The sequence below is a fragment of the Tenrec ecaudatus genome, chromosome 12 (genome assembly GCF_050624435.1).
Source record: "Tenrec ecaudatus isolate mTenEca1 chromosome 12, mTenEca1.hap1, whole genome shotgun sequence".
NCBI classification, from domain to species: Eukaryota; Metazoa; Chordata; class Mammalia; order Afrosoricida; family Tenrecidae; genus Tenrec; species Tenrec ecaudatus.
The window spans coordinates 72,986,792-72,996,986 of NC_134541.1; positions in this window are offsets into that span (position 1 = coordinate 72,986,792).

The following is a 10,195-nucleotide window of genomic DNA, read 5'->3' on the forward strand; positions in this document are numbered from 1 at the left end:
TGTGCAGGTGACCAAGTAGCTTTGGGGGAAGGGGTCCAGGGGGTGGGGCTTTGTCTACTAAGACCCACAGCCACACCCTGTATGGCAATGTTGGTATGCAATGTGCAGAGACTTGAGACAACGTGAAATGGACCATCCACTTCACTTGGAAAGACAGGAGGGCAGAAAATCAGATCGGGAGATCTCGTTTGCTGCACACTTGTGAGAAGGGAGATATTCGTGGCTTCTCTCACACATTAGACTATATTCCTCCTCAGGCATCAAGGAGGTGACATGAGTGCACTGATAGCCTAGCATCTGTCAGCTGGGAGGCACAACAGAGTCAGAGCCCTTATTAATCACTGGGAGATTAGCTGAGGGGTCAAGAAGCCAGGCATGAGGCTTTCCAGGGCGGCTCAGCCTGCACAGGAGACCTTTCCTGGATTGGACAGAGGTGCTGCCATCTTGAAGCTCAGATAGAGTAGTTAGAAAATTAACTGACCTAGTACAAGATCTATTTACATATATCAAAAGATCCTGGGTAATAACATCTCATGTTTGTGCAGCATGCCATATTTGTCAAAGGGCTTTCTCATTAATGTCTTACTCGGTCCTCAAATGAAGAGGCCTTTGGTGAGGCATTGCTGTGTAATTTTGGACGTGGTCACAGCTTTGGGTGGAGTACTGGGCTTGGAATCAGACTGTCCAACCCACAGCAGGTCACTTAGCTGCTCTGGATTGGCTTTCTTCCTCTACGAAGGTCAGGGCTTGGACTAGACCATTTTCCCAGAGGCAGCACTGCTGACATTTTGGGCAACATCATTGCTGTGGGGGCGTCTTTTTCCCTGCACCCGGATGCTAAGCGAGCATCCCTGGTCTCAGCTCACTAGATGGCAGTGGGACTCCCTTCTGCAGAATGTCTCCAGGCATGGCCAAATGTCCCCTGCAGAGCACACTGCTGGGCTGGAGCACGGCAGGATGATGCACTCGATGAGCTGGATTTTAAGTTTTCAGGTACTTTACATGTCTGCACAGGGAGACTACATCAACAATTACCCAGCAGTCAATGGGTCATCACTGACCCTCTCTGTAATTCCAACTGAGATCATCAAGCACCGACTGAGTTTCTGAGCTTAGCACCCTGCATGGCACAGCTTGTTTAGCACTCAGCTGCAAACCAAAAGGTTGGCAGTTCAAACCTATCCTGAGGCCCCTTAAAAAAATCCTGGTGGTCTGCTTCAGAAGAGCTGGAGCCATGAACACCCCAGGGAGTGAAGAGATGTAAACATGAATGTGGATGTGACTCTAGGTATAGCTACAACCAGTAACCATGGAATCAACTACAGCATGGAATCAACTTCAACTCCTGGCCCCCTTGTGTGTCCAAGCAGAACTGTGCTCCCCAAGATCTTGAAAGGCTGCTTGGTCTGAAGTAGATTGGCAGGCCTTTCTTTTGAGGTGCTGCTGGGTGGACTCAACCTTCCAAGCATGCTATTAAAAGCCAATTCATCACCTGTGTGCATCACTGAAGACACACGGACAGAGGGAGCAGTGCCCTGGCTGGGGCACTGGAACAGTTCTGGCATGCAGTGAGTGCTGCCCAGTTAGCGAACAGGTCTTCCCTTGGTACTTTCTCAGGTCTGTGCGAAGCTTTCTAAGCATCCCGAGTTCTAAGGCTGACTCTGCTGCCAACTTACAGTGTGACTTAGTCTCTTGCCCTCTCTGGGCTTGATAACAAAAGCAGGGCAGGCCAGCCACAGATATCGTGTGGCTAGCAGGGGAAAGCCGTTGAGGACACAATTGCAGATGGAGTTCATCCTTTGGACTCATCGCCCCGCCCCCCTACCTCCCCCCCCCACTACACACACACACCTTTTCAACTGCACCGGATGGGTTCTAACTTTCTGGCACCAGAAAAGCAGACCTTGAGTGTTTCCCTTTATGGAATGTAGGCCACCCCTGCTTATGTGCCACATTCAGTCCCCGTTCTTCTGCCTACTCCCGTCCCTCCTCCAGTCATCAACAGTAAGTGGCTGCAGGGCGGTTTCCCAGCAGGGCTGTGCTCAAAGATTCATAATGCTGGGCTTTCCTTTAGTTCTCCACAGTCTGGGGCTTGGAACAATCCAGGCATTACCTTCTCAACTGCTCATTTTAGAGGGGAAGGGCGGGGCCACTGGAAACACCATATGGGCTCAATCCTTCTCTGCACGCATGTGAGGGGTTTCCAGGAGTTAGAATTTCAACTTAAGTGATTTATTTTTTGTTTTTTAATCATGTGCCTGGCACCTGCTGGACATTTCTTCTATAGTGTTTTGTTGTTGTGAACCCCATTTCTAAGATCGGAGATAGAAGGGTCAGGCACAATAGACAGTTTAATTGACTAAATCTGGGGTGTGAACCTGCTTCTGTCTGATTCCCCATAGCCCTCACTCATTTTAATGGCGGTGTTGTGAAGGGTGTGGGTTCAGCAGCCACACACTGCCTCATCTCGCCTCCTGGTGGATGGGTTGTGTAGCCTTACGTGAGTTGTTTAATCTCTTACTAAGTTTGTGAGATCACTACTTTTATTAACTTCATTTTACCGAGGCTGTGAGAGGTTAGGGGAGCAAAGGCTAACAGATTGCCTGGCATTTAATATGCAAATGATAGTCAAGATATATTACTGTGTCTCTGTTCTTGGTTCTGTCAGTACCTGGTGTGGCCACAAAGGAGAAACCTGGTTTCCTGCTATTTTGAGCATCTAGTGTGAATGACAGGAGATAAGTCACATGCTAATGAACCCTGGTGGTGTAGTAGTTAAGCACCATGGTGTCCGGCTATCAAAGGATATAGCGTCTGGGATCTTAAAGGCTGGAAGATAAACAGGGGGCCATCTAGCTAAGAAACAACAAAGCCCCCATGGAAAAAGCACACCAGCCTACCCCGACATGATCGCTGAAGACAAAGTGGGTGCATAAGCACATGCGAGCATGTTTTCTTGATGTGCACTCACCCTTTACATACAACTCTCTTATACATTCGTGTTTCTGTGGATTTGTTTCTCGAATGCACCCAGACTAACATAAGCAGCGTGGAACGCATTTAAGAAGCCTAGACAAGGGCAGGGCAGGATATTCGGAGGGACTGGATCCAGAATTAGAGAGGAAGGAGCCCTGGTGGCAAAACGGGCTGCTAGCTCCCTGTCCCAAGGGGGACAATGAGACTGCTGGCTCCCATGAAGATTTACAGTCTTGAAAACTCCATATAGGGTCACTGCGGTTGGAATCCACTGGACGGCAGTGACCTTTTGGGATTGAAGGTGGAAGCCACCAATGACTTCCTGCCATTGAGCCAAGGAGCCTCCGGAGAGTGTGTGAACTTCTGAAATGCAGTGAACAACCTCTGCACATCTGCTTTTCGTGCTGCCCAAGTCATGCCCTTGGCCTTTGCTTAAACATATTCATCCAGAAGTGAACCATCACAGCTGCTCCCTCGGGAAGCTGGGGGCTGAGCTCTCTGGTTCCACTCTGTCAGCATTTCTGGTCCGGGTACCTCCCCTCTGCCCCGGCACAGGCAATGTACTTTTGGAAGCAGTGCTCCCTGGGTAGTGGGTGTGATTTGCCTCCTCTGGTCTAACATGATGAATGCTGAGAGGGGGTGGATACTAGGGGGTTAAACTCCCTGAACTTTACCTAGCCCAGGGGAAAACTTATTATTTAAAGTAAGTTTTAGACAGAATCTTTAGAAAGATAAATTGTTAACTTTATGTACACAATTACTCCCCAACACATAGGCTCAACCTCATAGGCTGTGGATGACCTTGATCAGGTGCTCAGTCACAATGGGTTTCTATCAGCACTGAGAGTTCAGCTCTCTCAACTCTCCAACTGGTTATTAGCACCATAGTCTCATTTCTATTTATGTATTTACTTCGTTTTTAGGGGGAAAAGACTCCCAATTCAACTATATTTTATTAGGAACTCCTTTGCTAAGTTTTACACAAGAAAAAGGCACAAACTGCTGTTCTGGATGAAGGAGAGCATCCGCATGAGGCCCCAATGGTGTCGGAAGGACCCACAGCCACGGTTACTTAAATAAAATGACACCCATTCTGTCCTGCTGACTCTGACTCATAGTGACTCTGTGTAGGGATCCTGAAGTGGCTACCTTTACAGGAAGCAATAGCCTCATCTTTCTCCTGTGGAATGACTAGTGGCTTTGAACCAGCGACCTTGCTCTTAATAGTCCAACACTATCCAGCATTACCACCTGGGCTCCTGAAAACTTAAATAAGACATAGAAAACAAACAACTTTGTCACAAAATTGTGACTGAAGACAGATCAATTCATGGAGTTTCAGGAGGGCCTGTGAGAGCATGAGCGGGATCTTCATTGGGATGTGCACACTACCGTATATCGTTGAGTGTTGGCCCGGGGAGTGGACGCAAGCACACTGCCTGAGGGACAAGCTTTCCACTGCCAGTCAGCAGTAGGAAAGAACTCAATGGCGGCTGAATCTGTGGCCCCTCAAAATGGATGTAGGGTCTCCACATAGACTCTCACTGTGAGCCACAGCCTATTGCTCAAAATTTAAGCTCAAATACGACTTAAACGCCAAACATTCTGTTTCCTTAAAATAGGGTACTGCCAGGATCAGCTAGAAGTCTGCATGACCTATCAGATCTCAACGCCGATCTCAAATCACTTCACATGATCCATTCTACCAGTCATGTCAAGGACAACTAGAGGTCTGCATGAGGGAGCCCAAATCGCCTCCTCACTTACCCATTCCAGAGGCTGTGCCTGTATAACCTATCGACTAACACATTCCCAAATGCCGTGGTTATGAAACCAACCATCATGCTGGAATAAGGACCAATCACGATGCAAGGGTCAGGGTCAATGGGAAAGCAAAATAGGGGCTGAGGGGAGCCAAGAGGGGTCCCTTCACTCAATCCCTAAACCTGATCTAATGTCACTAGACTGGGGTCTTCCTCACATCTCAAGGGCACCGGATTCATGATTGAAGTGGATTGTGCTTATTCAATCTTTGTTCTGCTTGCTGTCCTGCTGTGCTGCATCCTCTTCTTGCTTTTTGTGCATGGCTCCCTCTGTTGTGGTGACAAATGGCTTGAGAGGGATTTGACATAGGGAGAAAGCCCACCCACATCAACTGTCCCCAGAAGCAGACACTAAGTCCATTTCTCTCACCTCACAGAACTATGCACACCAGACACTGAGACACTGGTAGGGCTGCCTGGGTGGGGAACCCTTAGTGCAGTGGTTCTCAACCTGTGGGTTGCGACCCCTTTGGGAGTCATATGACCCTTTCACAGGGCTCACCCAATTCATAACTGTAGCAAAATTACAGTGATGAAGTAGCAAGAAAATCATTTAATGGTTGGGGGAGGGGGGCATCACCACAACAAGAGGACCTGTATTAGGAAGGTTGAGAACCACTGCCCGAGAGTGTTTAGGACTTTGCTGCCCTCAAGGTCATCAGACATTCCTGAAGGCAGAGCCACTGCAGGAAGCCCTTCTGGGAAATGCCCTGAAGACAGGTCTCAACCAACTCCACCCTCACCCTCCGAGATCCTAATCATAGGACGCATGGAAATGCTCCCTGCCACTTTGAAGACTGTAAGTCCATGGGAGCAGAAAGCCTCCTCTTTCTCCCTTGGAGTGGTGGCTGGTGAGTTCAAACTGCTCACCTTCTGGCTAACATAACCCACAGACCAGCTCCCCCTGAGCTCAGTTTGGTTTGCCGCACAGCACACATTGTGTGGCACCTTCTGAAATAGCTATGCATATGTGCAGGTTGGGGGGATTTTGCACAAGATGCAGATTTCCACCCTGTCTTGGCAAAAATAATTTTTGCAAAAGGCTTGTATTTTCTTCTGGATCTGAGTAGCAGCTACTGTCATGAAGTCATAGCACATACATTCATGCTACAGTCCTCCCAACTCCCTAATGTCTTACGCCGAGTCTGCTCCATGCTTTTCTGTGTCCTGCATGGCAGCTGTAGGCACCCAAGGCATGGGCTCTGCAGCCTGGGTCCAAATCTCTCCTTCCCACTTCTTCACTGTGTGGTCCTAGGCTCATGACTTTATCATCCTGTGCCACTGATTTTTCATCTGTAAAATGAGGCCAGAATAGAGTCCACACATAGGCTTGTTAAGTGGAATAATTGAATTATTATACACAAAAAGCTTAGAACGGTGCTTGGCATCTTGCAAATACTATTAGGTGGTTTAGCATAGGGACTGGGTCATCCATTACATATGCTCAGGTTCAAACTTCCGGCCAGGAAGGGGTGGTACACCTAGGTGGGCATTACACCTGGATTGGCCCATCTGGGCCAGGTGAATTCAATCCAGCCATTGGTGTTGACCATGACCGTCAACCATGCCTCCCTATGGAGGAATTGAAAAGGCAGGATCTTGACCGCTCCGATGTCTCCCTTCACCCACTTTTCTGTTGTCCGTCCCCCAGGGAGGAGGTCACATGTAGATACTTGTAATCAGTTCCCTCTTTCCAATCCACCCTCCCACAACCCTCTCAGTATCACCACTCACAAATGTGATGTTTCCAGACTGAAATAGAATAAGGACGAAAGACCTGATCATCTCCATCCACACATCGACCTCTGGGCCGCCATGGTTGGCTTCCCCACCCAGACCTGGTGATAGCACAGACTGGCATAGTTTGCTCCGCTTCCCATGAGGTGCCCATGAGAGGCTGACTCGACAACCACGGAAAAGATCAACAGCTTGAACTTCTTTCTGGGTCTACAGAAACAAGAACAACCTTCTGAAATGAGGTCCCATTGTTATTTGGGAGTGGGAGAATGCCTTTGTGACAAGGATTGTGCTCTGGATCCCAAAGGCGACTTTTAAACACAGCCACATAGCAACTCCGGAAATTTCCATAGTAGAAGCCAGGTTTAAAAAAAAAAAAAAAAGCTCTACTGACTTGCTCAAAGGAGGCCAGAGGTGGATGGGGGTGGGGTGGGGTGGGGTGGGAGACTACTCTAAAAATGAACAAATTTGTTTCCTTACATATTTGTCATGTCTTTTGGTCCTGAAAGAAAGGGGGAAAAAAGCAAACGAGAGGAGGAAACGGCGACTGACAGTCATCTTGTTGGTATTCCCACAGCATCCCCTCCTTAGGCACTTGCTGCCATCTCATCCAACTCCACTCAGTATATTTTCACCCAGCAATGATGCAGAAATGTCTGTGTACTCCAGTTTTATTGTAGTCGGGCAGCGTTTACGGGTTTGACTTTCAACTCAGCATGGCAGGACGTCTAGAAGCAAATATAACCAGCACCTGCTCTGTCTGTGCAGTGGGCAGGCAGTGACGGATTCCCAGCTTGTGGAACACTAGTGCCCCCTCCCAGCTCAGGATAATGATGGTGACACTCGGCCTCCTTGTTGTCTGGGGGAGCTCTAGGGGCTCTCCTCTGAAACCTCATATTATTGGCATTTCTCTGAGTGAACACATCAAATTAGTGACTGTAAAGGAAGGCGTAGGAGATGATTATTGGTGACAAGACAAGCCTCAACCACCTCCAGAGAGCATGTCTCCTAAGTGCAAAGTATGGAGAGGGAGGAAACAATTGATCACAAATGGAATAGGCTCTGAGTCTCGACACACAATGTATGTGCATGGTCACTGAGGCGCCAGCGTTATGGCTGGAGGACGGATATGGTTTGTGCAGCCGTGATTGCCATCCAGAACGTGCCGTGCTATTGTGAAAAATGATTTTTTATTCTGAGCAAATCTCTGGTTCCACTTGCTTTAATGCTTCGCCAGAGAGCCGGGGACTCTGGGAGGGGTGGAGGTGCACAGGGCTGGGCTGACCTCAGGAACTCATGTGTAAAGGGCTTTTTCTCACTTGGAAGCAGGCTGGGTTCACAGCTGTTGTTTCTGGTAAAGCTTGATTCTGAACCTTGCCACGTCTGAGTCCGAAGAGGGAAATGAAGGTGACAAATGCCACGAGGAGCCCTGGGCACATCTTGGCTATGGTCCTGCTTAAGTCTGTTTCATTTGAATCCCAATTTTAACTTTCCTCCTTTCTGGGTTCCGAAGCATCAGATGGGTGCCAAACGCTTCCACGGACAACTAAAGCTGAACAAGGTGGAGGCAGATGACGAGCAACTGGAGGTTGGTGTTTGGGAGACTGAACACTTGGGCTTCCTAGGCCAGTCCAGCTGGCGTTTAGAGTCCTGTTTTAGATTCCACTGAAATATCCTCGTGTCCAAGGACCAAGTGGCTCCTAAGTCCAGAATTTCTGTCACATGTCTCACCAAGGAGAAGCTGGGCCAAAATGCATTGAAGAATAAAGCAGGAGCTTGTGAATCCACTCTCTGATTCTGAAATTTCAAAGGCTCCGTACACAGACATTTCAACACTGAAAGCACAGCAGGGAAAATCAAAGACTTGGGCTTCCTCCTTGCCCCTCTTTTAGGGCTTTTATGGTTTTCCAAGGCGCCTCCTTGAGCCGAGTGTTGTATAGGTCATGTTTAAAAGTGTCCTAGTTCTGAGGGACTTGCTGTTCTGCTTTCTTTTGCAAGGAGACCCGGTTTCTTGTCTTGTGGCCAAACACAGAGCACAGATGTCTGTGGGCCCCCTCTCTTTCCCCTGACCTTTGCTCTCTTCTCTGGATACCCTACCGACCTGTTCTCCCTTACAAGATCTCAACTGCTCACACACTTCGTTAAATTCTCATCCTAGCGAGAAGCATCTGAGCATCTTATTAGAGCCTGTATGAGTTCTGTTCTGGATGCCTATTTGTGCAACTTCAGGTCTCTGGCATGGAAACGTCCCATGCTCACAGACCCACACAGGTACTATAAACTGCAACAGTAGTTTAAGGGTTAAGGTGGTCACAGGGAACACTGGGGCCCGTGTCTCCTGGTGAACCACACAGGCTGTCTAAAGGGGCTAGTTCCATCTCAATGTAGCCATGCAGGAATGTAGACCGGTTAGGTAGCAAGACAAGGGGTTGTTCCTCTCCATGCTTAGGGGGCCCCCTACGGGAGGTTGGAAGCCAATGCGGGCTAAGCCCAAGCCAGGAGAGCTTAATTGACGCCTCCCAGCTGAAAGCCCTTAAAAGGCTGGAATCTGGAGACCACCGCCCCTTCCCTTCAGCTGCTTCTCTGCCTTCCACTCAGCAGGGCTGGGTGTGCAGTGTCATGAGGGTGCCCGTGTTCAGTTTAGTGTAACGCCGGAACCTTCTTCTCTCATGTATATAAACCCACTCGGATTACCAACCAGGCTTTGGTGTGAATTTCTTTCCAGTGTGTAGCCAAGGACCGAGACATTTCCCACCCGAGAAACCTAACAGACCCAGACTTACAATAAACCCATATTTTTATTTATAAGGCAAGAGGTGACCAGGTCTAGACAATAATGGTGAAGAGGGCCTTGGGTTTGAGAAAGATTCTGAAGTAGAATCCATAACCCTTAGAAATGTATTGGCCTTAGGGGAGGGGCAAAGAGGACTGGATTGAGAAAGTCTCTGGCATCCAGTTCTGACTTGACTTCTGGATCCTGAATCCTTCAGGGCCATGACCTTGCCCTCCAGCCAGACCTTCCAATAGCCATCTTCTCAGAGCCTTGTTAAGTTCTCATAATACATTACACCTGCCGTCCTGTGAGCAGCTACCAAACCCAGGCACTGTTTTCAAAGACAAGCTCGCTCTCTCTACCCCTAAGAGCAGGTAGTTTGGGGATGATGGATATGAGATACCACAGAAGACAAATCTGTTATCTTCCATGGTGCACAAAACATGCTGTCACAACCAGGACTCGTGACAATCCCTCAGTTTCCTAAATTTCTTCACTGCTACTTTTTAATTAAGCCTCATGAGATTGTCATATATTGATAAGAGGGATGACCCTGAACTAGATGCATAAATTAAAGCTTTCCTCATCCTGTGCTTTTATATGAATGTGTTAATTATTTTTGTCATTAGGGAGAATAATGGAGGGATGGAGCAATAGCAAACGGAGTTTGACAAAGTGTTGGTGTTTGCTGCGGCAAACGTGGTGCGTGTCAGATACAATCCGTCACCCAGTGAGTCTGCAATTAACACCAAGGGACAAAGGTAGGATTCCCTGTCATAAATAGCCTTCCTCCCAGATGCTAATGGGGACCCAGCAGGACCCGCTGTTGTGTTGTCTCAGTTGTACACAGGCCCTTAGAGGAGACAGAGCTGGTGTTTGAAACGAG